Source organism: Sorex araneus, chromosome X (genome assembly GCF_027595985.1).
Source record: "Sorex araneus isolate mSorAra2 chromosome X, mSorAra2.pri, whole genome shotgun sequence".
Classification (NCBI taxonomy): Eukaryota; Metazoa; Chordata; class Mammalia; order Eulipotyphla; family Soricidae; genus Sorex; species Sorex araneus.
The window spans coordinates 11,940,150-11,966,114 of record NC_073313.1 but is presented as its reverse complement, the minus strand read 5'-3'; positions in this window follow the sequence as shown (position 1 = coordinate 11,966,114).

Genomic DNA, 25,965 nt, shown 5'->3' with positions numbered 1-25,965 from the left:
TCTCCAAGAGGGCTGGAGGAATCGAACCTGGGATGGAGGAATCAAACCCAGGTTGGCTGAGTGCAAGGCAAATGCCCTATCCACTGTACTCTCGCTCAAGTCCATTTCTTGATTAAGAGTCCAAAAATTATTATTTGGACCAAATTGGGCCTGAAATATGTTTGTGTATGGGCTACAACAAGTATTTTTAAAATATAAGTGGCCAAGGATGAATTCAACCGGATGATAAAGACAAGTGAAAATGATGTGAAATTCACATGGTAGCATCTGTAAGTCCAGTTCCATTGGCACACAGCCATGCCTCCTTGTTTACATATTGCCTATCGCTAAATATGCTCTACCGTTAAAGACTTCATTATATTGCGGGGGCCATATGGTATATAAAACTTAAAAATCACTGATACTTGACCCCCAAAAGTGCAGAACCTGGATAAAGAGAAGCTCTCATATATGTGTGTCAGAGGAGGTAAAAAAGTGTTCACTTCAATGCTTCATTTATTAATTTATTTTTTCAAAGTTTATTTTTATAATTATTCATGATGATTCAACATTCAATATTCCAATGCCAATCCCACCACCATTATACCATCCCATCACCATTATCTTCAATTTTCTGAAACACCACATAAGCTTGCTCCAATAACAGGGCCTAAATAATTCACTTTGTATTGCTTGTTATGATTAATGTGCTAAAAATGGTAAAAAAAATATTTTCTTAGAAGAACGTGTGAAAACTGTTGTATTTTACCCTGGAGTCATTAAGCCCTTGTATGAGATTACTAACGTGTTATAGGTTAAGACTTGTGTGTTAAACTTTCCTTAATTGAGATTGGTTGCCTTCTATTTTATATCCCATCCAATGTGGTGTGCTAATCCTGATAGATGTGGTGTAGAATATGAGATGTCCCTTCAGGAATTCTAAAATTTTGATGGAGTGATACAGCTGGAATTAAATTTTTAACTGTATGGTGACTTTGGGGTCTGGAAGCATCTCTACAACTTGCTGATCTCTTTCATGATTTATTTTTGAGTCTTTGGATCATGACCAGTTAATGAGCTTATATAGTGCAAGAGGCAATTTATGGGCATGACTGGTAGGCTCCTGAAAGAACAGGGGGATGGGGGAGGTCGCCCATCCCTGACTCTGTGAGAGCCTGAAGATTCATCCAGGAATGAATCTGTTGAAAACTTCAAGTATGTGGGTTTCATGTTGGTGCTTTTTTTTCTTTTTGTGCCACACCCGGCGATGCACAGGGGTTACTACTGGCTCATGCACTCAGGAATTACCCCTGGCAGTGCTCGGGGGACCATATGGGATGCTAGGAATTGAACCCAGGTCGGCTGCGTGCAAGACAAATGCCCTACCTGCTGTGCTATCGCTCCAGCCCCTGTCATTGCTTTTTTTTTAGAGAAAAGTTGAAGAAATGTATATTTCCATTAAGAACTTACTGCACTCGTTTGAAAAAAAGGATAACAGCCAAGGTATATGAAGCTCTTGCAAAACTTAACAAGAAAAAAACAAACTAGCCCATCAAAACAGAGAGGGAAGAGATGAACACATACTTCATTGAAGAAGACTTACTAACGACAAATATGTATATAAAAATGCTCTTCATTACTTATTATCAGGGAAATGCAAATAAAAACAAAAATAAGATATCACTTTACAACAATGAGATTGGGAAACATCACAAAGAACAAAAACAACTAGTGTTGGAATGGATGAGGGAGAAAAAAGAACCCTCATCAAATGTGGTGGTAATGTTGATTGGGCCCACTTCCTTGGAAAACAGTATGAACATTTCTCAAAAAAAATACAAGGAATTGTGCTTCCCTGTGACCCAGAATTTCCACTTCTCAGAATTTGCTCAAAATGTCCAAAAACTCTATTTAGAAAAGACATTTGCACTCCAAAATTCATTGCAGCACTAGTCACAACAGCCAAGATCTAGAAACAACCCTAGTGTCCAAGAAGAGATGACTATTATATAAATCAACTGTAGCATATATATATATATATATATATATATATATACACACACACAATGGAATACTATTCGGCTGTAAGGAAAAGATGAAAGCTTGCAATTTGCCACTATATGAATAGATCCGGACATTATCATGCTGAGTGAAATCAATCAGAATGAAAGTGCCTGACTGGTACAGAACAATCTCTCATACGTGAAATAAAAAGAAACACAGTATGGGAACAGCAAATGACCAAAAACAACAGAACCTAAAAATTGGTTTACAGTACCAAGAGTACCAAGGGTGAGGGAGTTGAAGGAAGTGATTAGGAGGCACTCTGAGATGGTGGTGGAGGGAAATACACTGCATGCATGAAACCCACTAACCCACTAGCAGTATTGTAAATCACAGTGCTTCAAATAAGAAAAAGAAGAGGTAACTGCATAGTGGACTGCAACTTGAACAGAACTGGAGGGTACCATGTTAAGCAAAGTAAATCCAAGAAAGAAGAACAAATAGCAGATAATCTCACTCATCATTGGTATATAGGACAATGGAGTAAGAGAATAAACAATATTGAATGTGGAAAACCCTTGGTCTTGAATTATAAAATTGAGATTACCAAGCAGTAGGGAGAGAAGACGGGGTGGGGGAGGAAGATATGGTTGAAGGTCTTGGGTACAGCAGTTGTGGATACATTAACTTTACATCAAAATCACAATATTAACACGATTATAACCATGTTATATAAAGTCTAAGTTCAACGAGATAATTGTATACATTGGTATATTTATACAACAAATTCTAGTAATTTTAGAAGACCTACCTATATTAACTAGGATAAACATCCAAAACTAAATGTTGAATAAAAATAGATTTGTCTCAAATAGATACAGCATAAAACTATTCATACACATTTTGAAAAAAATACCCCAAATGATACACTATATGAAAGATGGCTATAGAGATAGAATAAAAATATAAAATATGGAGATAACAAACACACACTATCAGGATACCAGTTATTTTTGCTTAGGAGAAGAGTATGATTCGGGTGTGCATCTGAATCAAAATGTTACATGGTTTTCAAAAGAAATATCAGGGTCAGGGACCAGAGAGATAGTACCATAGATAGGTCACTTACATAAGGCCAAACTAGGTTCAATCCCTGGCATTCTATGTGGTTCCCCAAGTCCCCCAGGAGTGAACACTGAGCACAGAGCCGGGAATAAACTCTGAAAACTGCCTGGTGTACCCCCTCCCCCAGAAAAGAAATATCATGGCCAGGGATGTAGCTCCGTGGTAGAGCACTTGACTTGCATTAGCGTGAGACCCTATGTTTGATCCCATTCACTACAAATAAAGAAACTTTTTAAGTTATCGCAGCAACAGTACTGTAAATCACATTGCAAAATGTACTTAAAAAGAAATTATTGTGGAAGCAGACTGGGGGATAGAAGCCAACGAGAGGGGGGCCATTGTTGGAGCACTGCTGAAGGGATTGGCGTTGAAACATTGTATACCTGAAACCCAATCATGAATAAATTTGCAATGTCATGGCAACTACATAAATTTAAAAGAAATAATTATCGGTAACAAAAAAGAAACTTAATGTGTTTACTCTGAGGACATGCTTTCTTTTTTACAGTTTATTCTGTATCTTAAATATATAACATTATTTCCTAACTTGCAACATTATTTCAGAATTAAAAAACAATTCCAATAGCTAATATTTCTATCCACATTTTTGTCAGATGATAGAACTGTAGCACTGTTGTCCCGTTGTTCATCGATTTGCTCGAGCAGGCACCAGTAACGTTTCCATTGTGAGATTTGTTACTGTTTTTGACATATGGAATACGCCACGGGTAGCTTGCCAGGCTCTGCCATGCAGACAGGATACTCTCGGTAGGTAGCTTGCCAGGCTCTTTGAGAAGGATGGAAAAATCAAATCCGGGTTGGGCGCTTCTAAGGCAAATGCCCTACCCACTGTGCTATCTCTCCAACTCATAGCCAGACCATACCCTTCTATTAAAGGCCCTATGAATTGCATAACTTTGGGGGAAGGAAGTCAGACAGTTCAGTGTCAGTTCTGCATTGTTAGACAACAGGAAACATCACCAGTGGATGATGTGTCTATAAAATTTTGATCTTTGACTAGACACCGAATTATTGTGATACTATCAGGTACAGATAAGTAAATGATTGTTTTAACCACAGATAAATGCTTGATGAATACTGGAACAGAAAGGGACAAGGAAAAGAAGGCAGTTGCGATTTCTTTTATAAAGGAGTATACTATCTCCCAAACACCCCTCTGATAATAAAGAGTACATTTCCCAAACTGCTGGGATGAACAATAACTGCATGTCCACAACGGCGTCAAGGAAAGAAACAGACATGTGTCGTCCCCAACTATTTGTCGGAAGGAATAGCACTATGAAGCCTGATGAAATGCTTATGTAAATGATGTCAGATGTGGTGGAAAACTTTCACCATTTATCTTCATGCTGGGAAATGGGAGGCTTTCTCAGCCAGAGTATTGAAGGAAACTAGTGTTCTTGCATCATCTCTCATTGCTGGGTCAAAGGGCTGCTTGGTAGGTTCTTTGTTTTGCTAGTGAGTGTCAAGGGGAGCACACAATATGTTCCCACTAGCCTGCAAGGAAAGGTTATGGAGAGAGCGGAAGTGCAGATTGTCAGACTACAGCAGGCTTGTGTGGAGCCTGTTTGCCTTCTTTCTGTAGCATTTTAGAGCAGGAGATTTGGAATCCTGTAACCTGCATTTCATTACCAGTGTGGCCACATGCTCTCTGCATCCCTGAAGTACCATGCCCTCTTCAAGGCTAAATGAATGAAATGGTAAGCTGACAAAAGTAAGTAAGTATCTATCCCACAGGATTAGAGAACATTTTCAAAGGAAATTTCTGCAATAGTGCTTTATGAAGTATTAAGTTCTGTAAGCATATTAACTATTCTACCAGATGTTTGATTTGTGTAATGTGCAACTTAGTGGGAATATGTCTACTTTACACCATGGTTCAAGGAATTTACAAAGAGAAGGGTTTAAGTGAGGGGGAAGGTGCAGAAAGAAGGATGCAGTGGGAGGGAAGGAGAAAGCAGAAGGAGAAAAAATGGAAGGAAAGAGGAGAGAGGCAAGATAGGAAGTAAGGAAAGGAAACCTAAGAAGGTAGTGGGGCAGAGAGGGAGGAATCCAGAAGAAGGTAATGTCGAACCTGTCTGTTGCCTATAAAGGAAAATCCTGACTAAGATCTCATCAACACTCAGACCCATTCTATAAGTCATATTGATGGGCTCTGGGCAGGAAATTCAACCATCTTATTATTGTTACTTGCAATGTGTAGCTTATTTTACCAACTGAAAAATATTTTTATAAGACAAAAATCACAAGTCTCCAAAAGAAAATTCAGAAAGTACACGGCCCTGAAAGGTCTTAATGAACAATACAGCTTCGTGTCTGCTAGGAAACAGTGGTTATAATGTAAATAACCAAGAAGATTTGAGGCTCACATTTAGTTCAACTGTACATCATCTTCGAATAGGCAGTTTCATTACATTGATAGTTCCAGTTCAAGTGGCCATCTCTTACGTAAAATAATAATGCTGACATTTTGTCATTGGTGAGCTGGGCCCTTTTTTCCAGTAGCAAGGAAGATTCTGCAATGAATCAGCCCCTTGTGCTTATGTTCTTCCAGTTTTTATATGACTAGCATTAGTGGTGCGGTCCACAGCCACAGAGCAATTATTTATCCATTTAAAGCCAGCAGAAACACTTTGGGTTGGAGCCTTGAACCATGGCCTCAACTTCACATTCTAACAACACTATTAGACAAATCAGCGACAAAAACAACCACTCTTATTTGGAAAGTAGTTTGTATATAAGGCTTTCCTGTGAAAGCTCGGGTTAAAATATGGCTAACCTCTCAGTATCTGTATTGTAAACCATAATGCCCAAAGTAGGGACATAGTATGGGGGAAATTGTCTGCCATGGAGACATGGGGAGGGTTGGAAAGGGGATGTATACTGGGGACATTGGTGGTGGGGAATGTGCACTGGTGGAGGGATGGGTGTTTGATCATTGTATGATTGAAACTCAAACATAAAAGCTTGTAACTGTATCTCACATTGATTCAATAATAATATAATAATAATTACAATAAAAAGAAAAAATATATTCTGGAAGCCATCAAGCTAGCTCAAAGAGGTAGAAGGTATACTTTACATACACAAGGCCACAGCACAGCATGCTTGTCCTGCCGGTTTTTATATGACTAGCATTAGTGGTGCAGTCCACAGCTACAGAGCAATTATTTATCCATTTAAAGCCAGCAGAAACATTTTGGGTTGGAGTCTTGAACCATGGCCATGAACCCAGTCTTGAACCCAGCACCATCCAGCGTAGCCCTGGGACTCCATCACTAGATTGGAAAACCAAACAGTCAGCAGACAGAATATGACCTGCGGTAGCTCCCATACCTTAAGCAGTCCTGGAAAGGCACTTATGCAGAAATATTCTGTCCTACTGTCTCCTGGAATTCATGAAAGCTTCCACAAATATCTACTTTTCCTTTTGGAGAATCAAAACCATAAATTTTTAATATGCCTACCAAATTAAGAAGTGGCATTAAAACCTCTGTTAAAGTGTACATTCCTAGCAATCTTTCAGACATATAAATTGTACCCTCAACTAATTCTTTCTATTTTTTCTTCATTTCTCTCCCTCCTACCTCTTTGTGTTTAGGGTTGCAGTGTCTGGGGTTGTACTGTTAGAATGCAGCACACTTGGTTGTGGTGCATCAGAAACACCACACGTGTGTTCCAGGAGATTCTAAAGGCAGTGTCTCCAGGGACTGTACTCAGTGATGTGGGGCAGTTCTTAGTAATTTAGTAATTAAAATCATCAGAGACAAGGATTCTACCACTTAGCCATACCCTCAGCCCTCCATCCACTCCCTCAAAGGACAAGCGTCTCCTAGGACCACTGAATTTTATTCCATGCTTGGTCACTCAAACTCATCTCTTTAGCAATCACATCTCATTTGACTTTCCCCTTCATATCCCCATTTTCATCAAACTTTCTGCAATATGTCTAATATTAGAAATTTCAATGCTACCAATAGTCCTGATTCTTTGTTTAGAAACGTAACTAAATTCCTTAAAAAAGGTTTATTTAAACTCATTTTCTCAACTTTTATCTCTGACTCACTATGACCAGGTCTTTGTCCCCATCATTTCACTTGAACTGCTTATTCCAGGTGACACCTCTGAGCCAATTCCCATAGTCAACAATACCTTCAAGGCTTTATCTTCTCTGTATACTTGATCTGGGATTCTTCTGCCCCTCAAAATATTTTGTCCAGACTTCAGGAAGTCCATTGTTAATTCTCTTGCCCCAAACTAGCAAATTCTACCCTGTTTCATTTACTGTAAGCATTGGAGTGTCTGTGCCCAGACTTGTGCACGCGGCATAACCAGTCTTGAGGTTGCCTCTACAAGCCCGATTGAAGAAATCCTTTGATCCACCCAGACTTCCAAAATGCATGTTTTTAGCCCGGGCCTCTCTCAGAACTTAAGATTCATACCCCACATCTCAAAATCAATTCATGGTTAAGTTCTACTGTCACCCTAGAAATATATCCATAAAATAGTGACTTCTGACAAACACTATTACAGCAACTGGATCTAAACTGCAGGTGGTTCTTGCCTGGGTTTCTAGTCTCTCTGAAATTTTTTAAATTTTTGGAAAATTTGAACTTAGATTTTACTCCTAAATAAAAGTGGTAAAAAAGAAACAGAATTGTCATGATGATGATTTCCTGTCACTTCCATAACAAATTACCTCAAAGTTAGTGAGTTACCGACCTCATATCTCTTCATTCTCAGCAATGGAAAACAAATTATCAAATGCTTTCTTTTCAGCAGATCGACTTTAGGGGGGAGAAACTCCAAATCAATAATAGTGAGTTTTTTGTTGAAATATTGAATGTAATCAAAGTAAAGTGAAAGTAAAGTGAAATTTACCAGTTACACATGCGGGGTGGGGGGCTGGGGAAGTGGGGGGAAGGGGGGAGGTATACTGTGATTCTTGGTGGTAGAATATGTGCACTGGTGAAGGGATGGGTGTTCGAGCATTGTATAACTGAGACTTAAACCTGAAAGCTTTGTAACTTTCCACATGGTGATTCAATAAAAGAATAAATTAATAAAAAATATATGAACATTATGATAAAATGAAAAAAAGTTAGTGAGTTACAAGAACACAATGTATTGGTCTTTCATTTCCAGATGTGAGAAACACAACACGGTTCTCACTGGGCTAAGGTGGAGGGTCAGTAGCACTGTGTCACTTCTGGAGGTCTTAAGGGAGATTTTATTTCCTTACTTCTTCACTTTCTGAAGGCCTCTGCAGTTCTGGGCTGATGGTCTCCAGCTTAAAAGACAGCAGAAAGTCATCTTTAAAGTTTCTGTATGTCTCTCTCTTTATTACTCCTGGCTCTGTGCTCAGGAATCATTACTGGAGTTGCGATGATGGGAGGGTGGGTAAGAAACATACGGGGTACTGGGGGTCATACTCTGGTTGCCTGCATGTAAAGCAAGTACCACACCTGTTATACTATCACTCCCCCTTTCTGCCTCTCCATCTCTGTTTCTGTCCCTCTCTCGTACATGTATCATCACATCTCTTTCTCTAGCCCTAACCCTTCTGCCTCCTTCTAAGAACCCTTCTGATGGCACTGGGTGCACTAAAATAATGTAAGATCCTCTTCCACCTCCAGGTCCCTACCTTGAGATGGATGCAGAGAGTTCTTTTGATATGTGAGGTAAGAAATATGGGATTAGCACACGGATATGTGTGAGGATATGGGGTGAGGTCAAGGGGAAAATGTGAATAATAATCACTCATGTAATGAAAGGAAAAGATGGACTATATGCAGTCATCAGATCTTGCCGAGACTGCTGATCTTCAGAATACACTGTAAAAACAGTCTCTAGAAAGGGCTAGGTAGGCTTTTTTCAAAAAGCCCAGAGGACACCTTATACAATCCGTGTCACATTGTTCTGGGGAACAGAGATGAACTGAGTCCACAGGGCCTTAGGAGAAACCATTCCAATGTTAAAGGAATACAGATTACTTTAAGATCTGTAAAGATCATAGGGATTGAAGAGAAGTGCTTATTCGTTTAACCTTATCACAGTCCTTTGTCATTTTCCTAATAGAAGGGGCACTCACTGCATTCCTTTTTTATGATCTAGAAAAGTGAAGTTTGGGGAGTAACATCTGGATGTAGGATTAACATCAAACATGTTTTATTTATCTCATTGTTTTACTGTGAGAGTAAAAGATTTTCACTGCCAAAGTGAAGATTTTAGTATATGTGCTGCTAAAGTGAGTACTGCCATTTTCCTCTTTAAAAAAATCACAGGTTCTCTACCACAGGATATATGTACTGGATCCACCCTATTTTAATTTGGTGTTTGCAGCCATGAAAATCCTACATATATACACTTTAAAATTGATACTCCCTCTGATAAGCTGTCTGATCCTGTTCTGATACTCGCCCAGCCTGAAAAGAACCCAGAAGAGAAAGAGATCTTCTCCTGTACCTTGAAAATAAAAAGTATTTACGCAAAATATGCTACACTTAAATTGAGTGAAGTGGAACATATTTCACATGGTGCTTGACTTTCAGTGACCAAGGACAAATGGCAAATATATGTAAAGCCATAGAAGAGTCAGTGATCAAGGGGATGGGGTCTTAGAGGTTCACTTCTCATAGACATTTACCATACAGTAAACTTGACTCCAAGCTCAGTGCTACTTTAGAATCTTGAGACGCTGCTACATTGGTGTTTTATTTCATTTTGCTCTGTTTTTAAGAGAGCTGGAGTTATAAATTATACAACTAGAGTTTTACAATAGTGTTTTCCTCCCCCAATAATGCTTACTTTATACTGCTTCTATAAAAAACTATTCAGAATCTTAGAAATTATAATAAAACATTACTTCAGGAATTGGGTGACCTATTATATATGACTCACATGGCTTTTATTGCTCTCTAAGTATCGCAGACATCCCAAAGCATCAAAACCCTAAACATTCTCATAATTAAATTTTTCCTTCCCTGTGAACATGTTCAAAGTAGTTATATTTGCTAAGGGAAAAAAATCAAGTTGTTAAAAGAGCCAAAAGAAGAAAATAAATGCTGAATATATCATCAAATGTATTTATTTCGCTGACGCTCTCAGTTTTTTCTGTATGTACACCGTCTTCACAAAAAGACACATTCCTGGGATGTTGCATTCAAGATTCATCTCCAATCATGGCCTATCACAGAAAATACTGTGTTCAAATTTGATTTGTTTCCTAGGTAACACCACTTTGGATAGGGCACCCAGGCCTCATCATTTTATCCTCCATAAGGACAAAGATCCTGAAACTACATGGTATAAATTTCAGGGATGGAAGATGACTTTAAGTAGACATTCTGAAAGAAATATCTGCAGCTAACATGAATTTTGGGGAAGGGAATTCAATTTACTTAAGCTAATAAAAATAGCAGGAAAATGCAAAACTGGAGCTTGCTGAAACTTAATTGATTGTACGATAGTGTTATCTAGCAAGTTAATCTTGGATCCCAACCATGATGTATGTTTCTGAAACAAAGAAATATCTCATAGCTAATTCAATGGTTGTGACATGGTCTAGCTCCTAGGAGAGAAATACAGTCAGATTTATATGTTGAAACCACTGTAGCTGTCTCCTGAACTTTAAGAACGGGTAAAAATAAAGATCCAGCATACATTATATAAAGACAAACTTAAAAAATAAATAATCTTCCATATGGTTCCATGAAAAATATTTAGATTGTTAAACATTAAATTATTTTAATGCAATGAGAACCAGCCACACACCAAGGCACAAGAACCAAGGGCAAGTTCTAAGGTATGTCTACATCCCCATCTCCTGCTGCAATATTAGCATTCAGGGAATATTTTGTTTCAAATGATCATCGAAGGTAACCTTGACCACAAAGCTAAAAGCAGAAACAAGCATGTTTCTCACAGTAAGCAGATTGCTGCTGCAACACACAAAGCGAGAAGATACGCTCACATGCAATAGGCAGCCTCAAGGGTCGGTAAGGAGGTTAAGAGGGAGGAATGGGGAATCAAGTCATCAGGCATCCAGGCCAGATCCAGCCCGCCAGCCTGCCTGCTCCTTTCCAATAAACTGTTCTAAGATCTGAAATGGACATTTGAATAAGCCTCGGTTCCCTTGATGACAATATGAAATTGTCACCATTGTTTGGCAGTCGCTAAAGACATACTCTCCTTTTCTGCCATCATGAGTCATTATCTACTTCCAACCACTTATGATGCACCTGAGCCGGGCCGGGGGGGTGCTCTGTTTGAGAGGAATAAATCAGAATACCTGGAGCTCATACAGAAATCTGTTTAAAGGTTTAATGATTTATTTCCTTCTAGAATTCACTGGCTTCTTAAAAGTCACATCACCCACTCAATTTGCCAATGGAGAATGATTTAAAATTCAATAGTATTTGCAAATAGGAATCTTATGTCCTTTTACAAACTACAGAAGCCTAATTACTCTATTTTCATGTTAACTGCCTCCTCTTAATTTAGTAAAAGGAGATTATTAATTATGCACACTGACATTTAAAAGCCATGAATTCTGTGTACTTATTACTAACTTCAAGAATATGAACCATAGTCCTTCCTCCACAAATGAGCTCATTTCTGACAGAAAAAAATTAGTAATCTTGATTAAAATAATCATATCAACCTATTGAAATAAACATTTTTAATTCTTTAGGGCTCAACTAATTACTATACCAAGTCCAAGAACAAAAGTCTAACAAACAAGCAAAGATCATGTTTTTATGTTTCTATTACTTAGGGACTCTAAAAGAGGCAAAGGTAAAAAGGTGTTTTTCTTATTACTAAACCAACAATCTCTGAAAACAAACAATACAACATTAAAAGTATTACTGTCTCTCTCACTTATTACTGTATATACAAAGTTATGAAGTGAAGTATTAGAAAATTTTATTTTGCAGATTCAGTTATTCCCCCAATTGTGTATTCAGTATTAGGAGGTGGATAGGTGAATTCCACAACATTGTTCTGTGAAAGCAGAAAAGCATATTAGCTTTTAATAGAAATAAGAGGTGCTTCCTAAAATTCTATGTATCCTTTATAGAAAGTCAATGGGGGGGCAGAGAGATAGCACAAAAGGATAGAACGAGGCTGAGTCTCACTGGGAAACTCTCCTGATAGGGACCAAAGGAGAACAGGCAAGGTGAGATTAGTAATGCAGACCTAAGAAAAGGAATTATTAGTATGAGTGAGCCTACTGGGTGTCATAAGTGTGGTCCCACTGGGTGTCTGGTAACCTGATATCCTAGGTTTTGCCCAATAACCTAAGTCACTGAATGATCTAGATGACTGGACACCATCAAGATAATCATTTCAACATCCTCTCCCTTTATTTACTGTCCCATCTCATTGAAATTCAATAGATAAATGTTCACCCAGTCACCCTTTGTTAAAAATACATGAAAGATGAATCGTTTCTGCCTTTACTGGGCTCCAACCCCTTTCCACAATCTGGGAGCTTCTGTGCTGTAGGATAACATTGATTTGTCCTTTTTCCCTTGTTGCAGGAAGTTTAGGTTTCTTGGGTTACACTCATCACAGTACTCCCAAGGCACTCCCATTCCTCTGTGTTGATCTTTATCATCTCCTCTGTGCTCTGCTTCCCCTATCTGTCAATCACTTATATTCGAATATCAGACCCTGTGACTTGTAAGGTCAGATCCTTCTACAGACTCTGGGTTTTGTATTCGTAAGTGAAATATTGCTTTTCTCTTTCCCTATGTCCTTTGCATAGTTCACTTTAGAGCAATGTCCTTTTTGTATAGATACAGGAAGACCCTTAATGCTATGCTTTTGTAACAGGAGTTAATTGACTCCGAATAATACTTACTCCTAGGCATCTGTCATATTTAGTCGACTTAAACCTCAGTTGCTCTTACTTCCTAGCACCCCCAAAAGCAGGGTACCGACGAAGGGACTAGATGGACCCAGGGCAAGCTATAAGCTACCCTGGCATAGAAACGGGACAGGCCAAGTGCCATAAAACTTATAATAAGAGCATGGTCATGGACAAATGCTGTCATGACCCAAAGAGAAGTGACTGGAAATGACTGCAGGGATTAGGAAGGACTACTATGGCCTGAGGACTGTAGTCTGGGACCTATAGCGAGATATGCCCAGGGGAGTCACCCTATATGTATAATATAGCTCTTACTGTTGTCATACAAAATGACTAGAAAGATTTTTAAGAAGTAAATCTAAGATAGTTGTTTATAAACTAACGAAAGGAGAAGTATGTCCTTAGATGAAATTCCACCCTTGAGCAGATTTCCTAGCAGGAGGAGACCTTTGTCTTAGAAGAGCTTTCCTGGAAGGAAGGGCTTTACATGTGGTAATTGTGCTATCTCACCTGGGTGTAATTGCTACCCTCAATGCTTGGTGGTTAGGCTCTTTTTTAAAAAAATATTAATTTTTTAATTTTTAATTTTTTTAATTGAATCACCATGAGATACAGTTACAGACTTCATGATTATGTTTCAGTCATACAATGATGGAGCACCCATCCCTTCACCAGTGCCCATTCTCCACTACCAATGTTCCCAGTATCCCTCCCACCACCCCCATCCTTTCCTACCCCCTGTCTCTATGGCAGGCACATTCCCTCTTCCTCTCTCCTTTTGGGTGTATGGTTTGCAATACAGGTGATTGGGCTCTTGACTAAGGCTGTGAGACTGGGTGTGGGGAGAGTAGCATGAGGGACAGGCGGAGACGGGATTGAGGGGCAGGGTGACACTGGAATGGGGCACTCAGTGAGATTGGAATAGGTGCGCTAGGAGAATGAAATAAACGGTAGCTGATCACCAACCAGCTTGGCGGTCCTGTTTCCTTCTTCATGTGTGTGTTGGCAGCGGCTGCAGGCTGGGATAGGGAAGCAGCTCATGGTCACCAAACACACATGGTGAGAGAGCACACACACTTACTTATTGAATACACACCCTACCTTCTTTTCCTTCCATTTTTTGAAACCATGTTTGAATTTGGCCACTTAATCGCCAGCCCTTGCTTTCAAACTTGATAGCCTGAGGCAAAGAATCTGAGCACCTGCGCCCTCTATAACACCCCCCCCAGTGCTGCTGGGAAGGTTCCTAGCAAAAGGTCTAAATAATAAAGGAGTGGTGGCAAATGCCAATGTGAATAAAAACATACACCAGAACTCTACAGTGAGCTTCATTCTTAGTAGTAATAAAGGACTCCCGCTGCAAGGGAGCCCAAATCTGCCACCCCAAAATATGTCTTTGGAGAAAGTTTCATTCCATGAGCAGGCAATGAAGTAGACCCGAATAATGAAGATTGCCTATGTCCCTTAAAAGCACCTCCTCAACGAACTTGGGAATTCCCTAATCTCTTCACTGGAGAAGGAAGAACCTAAATATGTATTACCCTGAATTTGGGGGTAGCCTTCTTAACTGAGCTGACCCCCCCAAATGTCCCCTGTATTAGCTAGTATCTCAGACACATGGTGAGTTACTCAATTTTTCAGTATCTCCCACATGTTCTGAAGGTATACCTACTATTAACAAATTTTCCTTACTATTTCTCTTATCAATCTATACTAATTTGGTTATCTTCCCAGACTTTGAGTAACCCAGGATTACTTCTTTGGCTCCCAGACACCATAAAGCCTCAAACATGGTAAATCTAATCACCTTTGTCATCTTAACTAATCAGCATTAGGTCGGAGGCCCCATCCAACATAACCTATAAATAATAGAATAGGAATAAACATTGGGACATTATATAAAAAACTACTACAACTTCTTCATAATCTCTTGATACAATTTTCAACCTAGAAAATTTAATTAGAGTGGTTCAACTGAAAAACAGTAAAACAACCAAAAAATCACTAGCATGAGAGACAGAAAATCTGACACAACCAATGAGTTTCTGTATACCATTTATATTGATTTAGAAAACATAATTGGGAAAAACAGACTGGAATTTTCCAAAATATTACCTATAATCTCTGCTCCACACATATATCTGCTTCAGGCAGATAGGTGTGGGGGGCTTTGATAATGAGCTTTTGGGAAATAACAAAACAAGTATCTTGCTTGCTTGCTTGCTTGCTTGCTTGCTTGCTTGCTTGCTTGCTTGCTTGCTTGCTTGTCAAAGCTGTGTTCTCTCTTGAATAGGTATTCTTCTCTCTCTCCCCTCACATCTTTCTAAGTAAATTCCTTTCAGTAAAATCTACAGTGCTTCACTATTTCACCTGCTCCTGAAATTCAAGACAACAGACCTTGAGTGCCTGTTCTAAGGTTAGGACTGACTTTTCTTTCCTGCAAAGAGCAATTCCTTGCTCCATCCTGAGTTCATGGCCCCCTGAAAACTCATGGTGGGACCCATCCCTATGCTTTGCAGAACAAATGGATTTCAGTGCAGCTTGACGGCTGCGACACGGGGTTGGTAGGGTGCTTTTACCAGTCCTGATGCACACCAGACATTTTTCTGGGTGACTGAAGTGGGTCCAGTAAGAGGTGGAAGCACTCCTTTTCTTTTTCTCAAGGCTACACCCTTCTTGGTCCACTTTACCAAGGCAAAATACCCAGCCATAAACACTTATCTTAATGAGGAAAGAAACAAAATAGAAGATATACGAGAACAAAAATATTTTTTTACCTTCTGTCACTGTCACTGTCACTGTTATCCCATTGCCCGTTGCTTTGCTCGAGAGGGCACCAGTAACATCTCTATTGTGAGACTTGTTGTGACTGTTTTTGGCATATTCAATATGCCATGGGTAGCTTGCCAGGCCCTGCCATTCGGGCGAGATACTCTCGGTAGCATGCCTGGCTGTCTGAGAGGGATGGAGGAATCAAACCCGGGTCGGCCACGTGCAAGGCAAACGCCCTACTGCTGTGCTATCGCTCCAGACCCTTTTAACCTTCTAGCATTTTAAATTATTATTTTAGAGCATTACAAAGACATTCATGATTGGATTCCATTCATATGATTCTCTAACACCCATACCTCCACCAGTGTACATTTCCCAGCACCAGTGTTCCGAGGTTCCCTCCCATCAACCACCACCCCATCCCCTGACTGCCTCTATGGCAGACTCTCTTCTTCTTTTTCTTCTTCTTCTTCTTCTACTTCTTCCTCTTCTTCTTCTTCTTCTTCTTCTTCTTCCTCTTCCTCTTCTTCTTCTTCTTCTTCTTCTTCCTCTTCTTCCTCTTCTTCCTCTTCCTCTTCTTCCTCTTCTTCTTCTTCCTCTTCTTCTTCTTCTTCTTCCTCTTCTTCCTCTTCTTCCTCTTCTTCCTCCTCTTCTTCTTCTTCTTCTTCTTCCTCCTCCTCCTCTTCTTCTTCTTCTTCTTCTTCTTCTTCTTCTTCTTCTTCTTCTTCTTCTTCTTCTTCTTCTTCTTCTTCTTCTTCTTCTTCTTCTTCTTCTTCTTCTTCTTCTCTCTTGAATAATAATAACCATGATCAGGGTAAACAGTGGTTAGGAGGACTGGTCAAGGGTTGAAACTAACCACAACTGTGTGGGGGGCTGAGGGTAGGTAACATAAAGAAGAGACCACTATGACAATAGTAGTTAGGAATGATCATGGTGGTCAAGATCCGAGGGTTAAAATTAGGTAAGAGATATTTTTGATGACCTTTCACTATGAACATTGCAAACAAAAATCTTTTTTACTGTTTTTATAATTTATTTTAAAATTATTATTATTTTTAATTTTATTGAATCACTGTGAGATAGTTACAAACTTTCATGTTTAGGTTACAATCTCACAATGATCAACACCCATCCCTCCACCAGTGCACATTCCCCACCACCAATATCCTCGGTATACCCCCCGTTTCTCACCCTCCTCCCTCCACTATGGCAGACAATATTCCCCATACTAATTTTGGGCATTATAGCTTGCAACACAGACACTGAGAGGTCATCATGTTTGGTCCATTATCTACTTTCGGCATGCATCTCCCATCCCAACTGGTATCTCCAGCCATTATTTTCTTAGTGATCCCTTCTCTATTCCATCTGCCTTCTCTCCTATGTTCATGAAGGAGGCTTCCAGCTATGGGGCAATCCCCCTGGCCCTTGTATGTACCGTCCTTGGGTGTCAGCCTCATGTGATGCTACCCTACACTCCACAAATGAGTGCAGTCCCTCTATGTCTGTCCCTCTCTTTCTGACTCATTTCACTTAGCATGATACTCTCCATGTTTATCCATTTATAAGCAAATTCCATTACTTCATCTCTCCTAACAGCTGCATAGTATTCCATTGTGTAGATGTACCAAAGTTTCTTTTACGAGTCATCTGTTTTAGGGCACTTGGGTTGTTTCCAGATTTTGGCTATTGTGAAGAGTGCTGCAATGAATAAATAGGTACAGATGTCATTTCTACTGTGCTTTTTTGCATCCTCGGGATATATTCCCAGAAGTGGTATTGTGGGGTCATATGAAAGCTCAATTTCTAGTCTTTGAAGGACTGTCCATAGTGGCAAACAAAAATCTTAAATATAATTAAAGTATATTTTAAAAGATGGTCATTAAAGGAAAGACTTGGATCCAAGGAGAGAACTCAAAGTGAATGACTACTTGCCTAGCATCTACAAAGGCTTGAGTTCCAGTCTTGGAACCACAATCTCCCAACCATTCACCCGTTTTCTAACAATGACAAGTATAGTTATTTCTCATGAATCATCATAATGATTACATTTGTTATGTACATAAATTGGAATGTCATAAAGCTATACAAACATGAAAAAATTATGTGTACCAACAAAGAAAGAAACTATGACACATTGTCAAATGAATAAAGGAGGTCTCTCAAAATGATGGCATTGATGCTAAAAATGAGGAGAGAAATGGGGAATGTATGTTCATGTGCAGAAGCAGAGGAATGGAAACAATGATAACAGTGGGAATAAAAGGGATGAAATAAGAACAAAGAGTGGAACTATATTTGATCTCTATGGCAGTACTCTGGATTTTTTTCAACAAGCTTTGTTTTCCTAATTAAGAATTTAAGGATATTAAAGACTAATAGAACTTGTTTATTAACTTCTAAATATTTTCAGATACAGACTGTGTGTTTCTCATATTTGAGTATAAGAACACTAATGTCCACAAATTAGGCAAAAATGGAGTTTAATGCAATCATCTTCTTTTGTCAGCTCAACACAAGTTGAATCATAATAAATTATGTTAGACTTTGAACATTATGATGAAAAACAATGGAACAAAGAAGTCATGAAAATAGTCAATTCTTTTAAATTTTTTTGATACATTTTATTTAATTAAATAACTGTGATTTGCACAGTTACTGATAGTTCAGTTTTACGCATGTAGTATTTCAACACTATTCTCACCACCAGTGTGAATTTTCCCTGACCAGTGTTCCCATATTGCCTCCCCACCCCCAACCTCCACCCTGTCTCCACCTGTCAACTTGACAAGCACATTACAAAATCCCAGTGGTTGCAGCTTAGATCTCATGTTTTCAGTGTTGTTGAGTCTGTGTATTGGATATATGGCTGTACTGATCATCCATATCACCAGTATAACTGAAGCCCTGATGCCTGTTCACCAATTATTTTTCATTCTCTTTTTCTCCCACTTGATTTCTTTCCTTCTGTGTTCTCCTCTCTAAACTCTAGGGTCAATAGTGATCTAGGTATTTCCCCCTTTACTACAATGAATTTTCTCATCCAGCATTCTATATTTCACAGAGAAGTGATATCACCTTTTGTTTATCTTTTTTCTTCTGGCTTATTTCACTCAACATGAACTCTTCCAATTCCAATAAGGTCGCAGCAAATCACATGATTTCATTATTTCGTGCAGCTGCACAATATTCCATTATATTTATATACTTCATCTTCATACTCCTATTTTAATAGACTTTTAAAAAAAATCTCTGGAACAGAGATAATACAATTCAAATAGGAGTGAGACCTGGCAAGCATGTGAGCAAGAACCATAATTAAGGAGTGCTAATCTCAATGAGCACCATGGCTGGTTGTGTGAGCACTGTGATTAGATTTTGTTTGGCTATATTTGGGAGAGGGAGCATTCAGGGTAGGTCATTTGCCTTGCATGCAGCCGACCCAAGTTCAATTCCTCCATCCCTCTCAGAGAGCCAGGCAAGGTACCGAGAGTATCCCGCCCGCACAGCAGAGCCTGGCAAGCTTCCCATGGCGTATTCAATATGCCAAAAATAGTAACAAGTCTTACAATGGAGACATTACTGGTGCCCACTCGAGCAAATCAATGAACAATGGGACAACAGTACTACAATGCTACAGTGCATATTTTGGAGAGCCACACTTAGCAGAACTCAGGGCATTACTCCCAGGTGCCAAGTTGCTTGGGGGGTCACTCTTGGCACTCACTGAGGGTTACAGTGCTGCTCACACATATGCTTGCTAGATTTCACACTTTCTGACCATGGAACATGTACTTTTTAATTTTTACTTCTTAGAATTGGAGTACTGTGATTTACAATACCATAAATGATAGTTTCATGCATACATTGTTCCAATACCACACTGCAAAAAGGATACCTACTTCCCTCTATCAATGAGCCAAAGCCCCCCTGTCCCACATCCAATATCCTTCCTGAACTCAGTTCTGTGGGCCAACTCTCTAGTTCTGTTGGCTTTAGTCATTTGTTTATCCCTCGCTGTCTATTTTTTTTTAATTTTCTTAAAGTTGTTCACAATAATGGATTCACTGTCACTGTATCACTGTCATCCCGTTGCTCATCGATTTGCTTGAGCAGGCACCAGTAACATCTCCATTGTGAGACTTGTTGTGACTGCTTTTGGCATATCAAATACGCCACGGTAGCTTGCCAGGCTCTGCCGTGTGGGTGGGATACTTTCAGTAGCTTGCCGGGCTCTCCGAGAGGAACAGAAGAATCGAATAATGGATTACATTCAATATTTTGACAACAGTCCCACCACCATTACAACTTCCCACCACCATTAATTTGAATTTTCCTGCCACCACTCAAACCTGCTGAAAAGGCAGATGCTAGATTATTTATTTTGTATTGCTTGTTATGAATAGCATAAGATGTCGCTCTCGTAGCTGCGCACTCCTGGAATTCTAAAATTTTAGATAATTAGGGTCTGGAGAAATCTCTTCAGTGAGCTGCTCAGTTCAGAGATTCTTTTTTGTGTCTCTGGATCATGGCCATTAAGGAGCTCAAATAGAAGCTGGAGGCAATTTGTGGGCATGACCCCCAACGTCCCATAGGGACGGGGAGATGAGAAGGACCCCCATCCCCTATCCCATGAGGCCTGGTATTTGCCATCACAGATACCATGTACCTGGGCTACTCATTGGGTTCTGGAAGTTGGCGGCTGCTGGGATTCCTAGGGGGCAGATGGAGGAACAAGGCACCCCTGTAAAATCAGCCTGGTGCAAAGTCCAGAGGCACCTCTACAGTGAGCTGCTTTGTTACGAGATTCTTTTGTGTGTGTTGTTGTTTATTTTTGTATTCCACATATAAGAGAAATTATTCTGTATCTATCTCTTTCCATATGACTCAAGGTGTTCCCCTTAGTTTCTCTCCTGCAGTGGCAAACTGCATGATTTCATCCTTCCTTAGAGCTGCACAGTATTCCACTGTGTGTATATATTATAGCTTCCTGATTTGTTCAACCATAGTTTGGCATTTGGGTTGTTTCCATATCTTCGTTATTGTACTAAAACACAGCAGTGAACATAGCTGGGCGTATGTTCTTCTAAAGTAAGAGTTTGCTGTTTTTATTAACGTTTAATCCTTTTATATTGATGTTTTGGAGGTAAATACTGAGAAGTAGTATTGCTGGCTCATGTGGGAATTTTACTCTTACTCTTTTGAAAAATTTAAATACTACCTTCCATAGAGGCTGAACTGCATGGCATTCCCACCGATAGTGGAATCCCCACCAACAATGGCTATTTCCAGACTGTTTGATATATGCCATTTTCACTCTGAGAGATGATATCTTATTATTGTTTTCATTTGCATTTTCCCTAATAGGACTGGAACAATAGTACAGTGGATAGGGCATACTGCCCCTGGTGCTGTATAATCCCAATCGCCCTTGTACGCGGCCACGCCGGGTTGATTCTTCCGTTCCTCTCGGAGAGCCCAGCAAGCTACCAAGAGTATCCCACCCACATGGCAGAGCCTGGCAAGCTACCCGTGGCATATTCAATATGCCAAAAACAATAACAACAAGTCTAACAATGGAGACATTACTGGTGCCCACTCGGACAAATTGATGAACAAGGGGATGACAGTGCTACAGTGCAGTGCTATTTTCCCTAATAATAAGTGACAATGAGCACTTTTTCGTATGCCTATTAGCTATCCATATGTCTACCTTAGAGAAGTGTCTGTTCATCTCTCCCGATTTTGAATATTTTATTGGATATTTTGTTTTTGAGCTTTGTAAGTGCTTTATCAATCTTAGATATTAGTACTAATCTTCAGTCACACCTAGAACTTAATCATTTTTATGCTCTGATAATTCTCTGAACTTCAAAAGAAGGGAAGAACCAGAACGCCCCAGTTTGACTCTGATTGTTATGTAGGATTAAATTTTACCAGCAGAAATTATATTAAGACTTGTATTAAAGCATAGTTGTTATTTCTATCTAATATCTCTTGCTGGACGAGCCTCACGCATGAAGGAATAGGCAGAGGAACCCAGGTGTGCGAGACCTGGGGCAGAGATCTCCAAGGCTGCTCAGATTGGGACTGGATCTCTTCCACCCAGATTCCCCATTTTCCAGTAGCTAGGCAGTCACACCCAGAAACTGCCCCTGGCATGTATAATCCCATCAACAGCCAACATCCAGAGACTAAAACCAAGCTCCCGGAAGAGAATGACACAAAGTCTCTTGCCCCCCGCGCCTGGCTGTTTTCACCGGGGTTCCTTGGAGGGGGTGGGGTGAGTTTCCCTCCCCATCCTGAGCAGAGCTCCAGCAGTTGAAAACCTCAAGAACCCAGCCACAGCCATGCTCAAGGCCCCTCCCCACACATTCAGATGAGACTTACACATGAAGGAACGGGCAGAGGAACCCAGGTGTGCGGGACCTGGGGCTAAGATCTCCAAGGCAGAGTGGATCGGAACTGGGTCTCTTCCACCCAGATTCCCCATTTTTCAGTGGCTAGGTAGTCACACCCAGAAACTGTCCCCAGTGCTGTGTAATCCCATCAATTGTCAACATCCAGAGACTATAAAACCAAACTCCCGGAAGATGTGACTGCGCAACATCTGATAGCCTAGTTCTTTCTCTTGGAGAATCTGGCAAGGTTCTCCAAGTTTTCTTAGAGTTTACTGCCCGCACGAGGGAGAGCCTGGCAAACTCCCCACGGCATATTCATATGCAAAATACAGTAGCAACGATGGGTCTAATTCCCTGACCCTGAAGAGCCTATAATGTGGCACCATTGGGAAGGACGAGTAAAGAGAGGCTGCTAAAATCTCTGGGTTAGGATGAATGGAGATGTTACTGGGCCTGCTCGAGCAAATCGATGATCAACAGGATGACAGTGATATAGTGATCTAATGTTATGTGGAACCTGTACTTCTATCCAGTTGCAGTAGTCAAGTCATATGCCTTTTATGTGGTGCTTACACATACCTGACTATGGTACAGATGGACACAGTGGCACCTGGAATGTCATCATCATCATTATCCCGTTGACCATCAAATTTCTCGAGTGATCTCAATAATGTCTCCATTCGTCCTAGCCCTGAGATTTTAGAAGCCTCTCCTTACTCATTCTTCCCAACGATGCCGCATTGGAGGCTCTTTCAGGGTCAGGGGAATGAGACCCAGCATTGTTACTGGTTTTGGCATATGAATACACCACAAGGAGTTTGCGAGGCTCTCCTATGTGGGCAAGAAACTCTTAGTAGCCTGCTGGTTCTCCCAGAGGGAGAAGTAGACTATAAGATGTAGGCCAAGCAGTTACAGAAGCTTGTTTTTAAGTCTCTGGATGTTGGCCATTGATGGGATTGCAGGGTGCTGGGGGCAGACCCTGGGCATGACCGCCTAGCTACTGGAAAATGGGAAATCTGGGCGGAAAAGACCCAGTCCTGATCTGAGCAGGCTTGGAGGTCTCAGCCCCGGGTCCCACACACCTGGGTTCCTCTGCCAGTACCTTCATGCGTGAGGCTCATCCGAACATGTGGAGTGGGGCCTTGAGCATGGCAGTGGCTAAGGCTCAGGAGGTTGTTGGCTGCGGGAGCTCTGCTCGGGGTGGGGAGGGAAGCTGGAGCCCATCTCCTCCGAGAGGCCCCAGGGAAGACAGCCAGACACGAAGGCCAGAGACTGTCTGCCTGGAGTGTACCATTTTTATTTATCAACATTTATTTTCCTACTTACTATTCAATGAACTGAAAGTCATTTTATTTAATAACTGTAATCTTTACAAAAAATAATATCTGCTCCTCTAAAATATTCAGATAGTTTCTGTTCTCTGCCCCCAAGAAGTTCAGGGTATCCCCAACACTACCATCAGAGTTGGCTATTTCCAATATCTATAACCAAAGTATAGGAATTAAAGGTCAAAGCCCATGGACTTCAAGAGAAACTGCTGTGACTACCTTAAAGAATGAAGATTACTGAGATTTATTCACTCCCAGAAATAACTTTTTTATGGGCAGAAGCCTAATCTAAGGCAATGACAACACCTAGAGGTAGACTTTTATCCTAGGAAGTCATCCCTTCTTCAGGTGAGACCCCCCCCTCCTCTTTCCTTGACACTTAAGGTCCTTTCTCACAATTCCTTAGCTGACAACAAAAATTCCCAATATATCCTATATACTTTAGCATCCACGCCTCTGCAAATTCTCCATGTGTATATTACCCAATTTAGTCTTTTACCCCATCCTAACACATCTGGTGTTTGTTGCTTGCTCCTCCAGCCTGAGAAAAACCCAGAGGCGTGGAGGAATTTTCACCTGCACTCTGACACTACATTGTCCTTCTGTTTTACAACAGTATTTTTGAAGTGATCTCTGCATATGAACAACAAATGACATCCTCTGTGTTCCCTGTATAGCTTTATTTGCTGGCCCCAAATCCATTGCGCCAGGGTGGATTCAAAATCGTGAGAGAAAACAACTGAAAGGAATTCAAAATATGCTGTCAAAGGAAGCAGGCACTTTCCTAAAAGCTTCAGAACCAAAAAAAATTATATTTATCTAATGAAAAACACTCTACTAAACTCAGGCTTCTATAAATCAATCCTAAAGGAAAGATGAAAACAAAGAAGCAGAAGAACTGATTGTCACCATAACTCAAAAGCTTACATGGGCAAGACCCAGGGTTTCATCTTTCAAACCACATGTCTCCCTGGCCTGCAGCAGCACTGTATTGGCCCTACCTACACTTCTCGGCCCAGTCAGGGTGACCCTGCAACACTTTCATCACCATCACCCCACACCACGACCACAACAATTCATTAGATATATGATGGTATGGTGTGCTTGAAAAGGCAGAAATTTAGGTGCTAGCCATGACCTCCAAACTCTGAGAAGATGATGGAACAACCCCACAGCTCACATGTGGACCCCTGATACTGCATTGATACACACACTCTGCAAGGCAATAAGTGTGTGTGGCTTTATGCCATTGTGGTTACTCAGAACAGAAAAAGAATATAAGAGGAGGGGCTAGAGTGATAGCACAGCGAGTAGGGCATTTGCCTTGCATGCGGCCGACCCAGATTCAAGTCCCAGCATCCCATATGATCCCTGGAGTACCGCCAAGAGTAATTCCTGAGTGCAGAGCCAGAAGTAACCCCTGAGCATCACCGGGTGAGACCCAAAAATAAGCGAAAAAAGAAAAAAAAGAATACAGAAGGAGAGAATGATATTGGTTTAGGATAACATCCATTTAACTAGCTAAATTATTTGAGTCATTGGGGAAAATGTCCAATTATTAAGTCACCGAATATCATCCTCTTAGAATATCTCAGACTCTAACAAGGCTTAGAAAATTTTTCAATATTTCACCATATCCTAAATTATTGAATGGATACATAGCACAGAATGGTATACTCCAAATTAGATTCATAAGCTAAATACTTAAATACAGATAAGAAATTATAGTATAGAATACATTTATCGTACAGATAAGAAATTATACACAAGAAATAACTAAAAATAACAATTCTTCATTTGACTCCAATGATGCTGATGAGAATAAATTATGCTGTATTCAAAAACACCATCATCAGTAATGTAACTAATTGACAAATGAAAGCAGAAGGGACATCTGCCAAAATTTGGGTAATTAAAATAAACGCCTGTCTTCATTATGTACACATTAAATTCATCATACAATTACTGTATAGTGTTTTTATCCTCTATTTAAAATCATTTTATAATAGCAAAATATTTTTCATAAAATAACTACTAGGAATTAAATAGTGGTCATAAAAGAGAATCATCTCAAGTAAGTCCTTTTTTAATTGCAAACTATAGTTTATAGGACTTAGTTGAATAGATAAGTGTGCATAATTGCTGAAATATACAAGGAACATCATTACAATACTACCAGTTATAATAAAACAAACACTCATATATGCATCAATACAGGAATTGTTGAAAAATGAATTCATAATAGCAGTTGGAGAGATAGTATAAGGGATAAGGCTCTTGCCTTGCATGTGGCTGCCCCTTATTGGATTTCCATCACCACATATGATTCCCTGAGCACCACCAGGAATGACCCCTTAAGCACAGAGCCAGGAGTAATCAAACCCTCACAATCACCAAAATTAAATATTCACTGTATTCATATCATGGAATACTGTGTTATCATTTAAAAACTCAGAAGCTT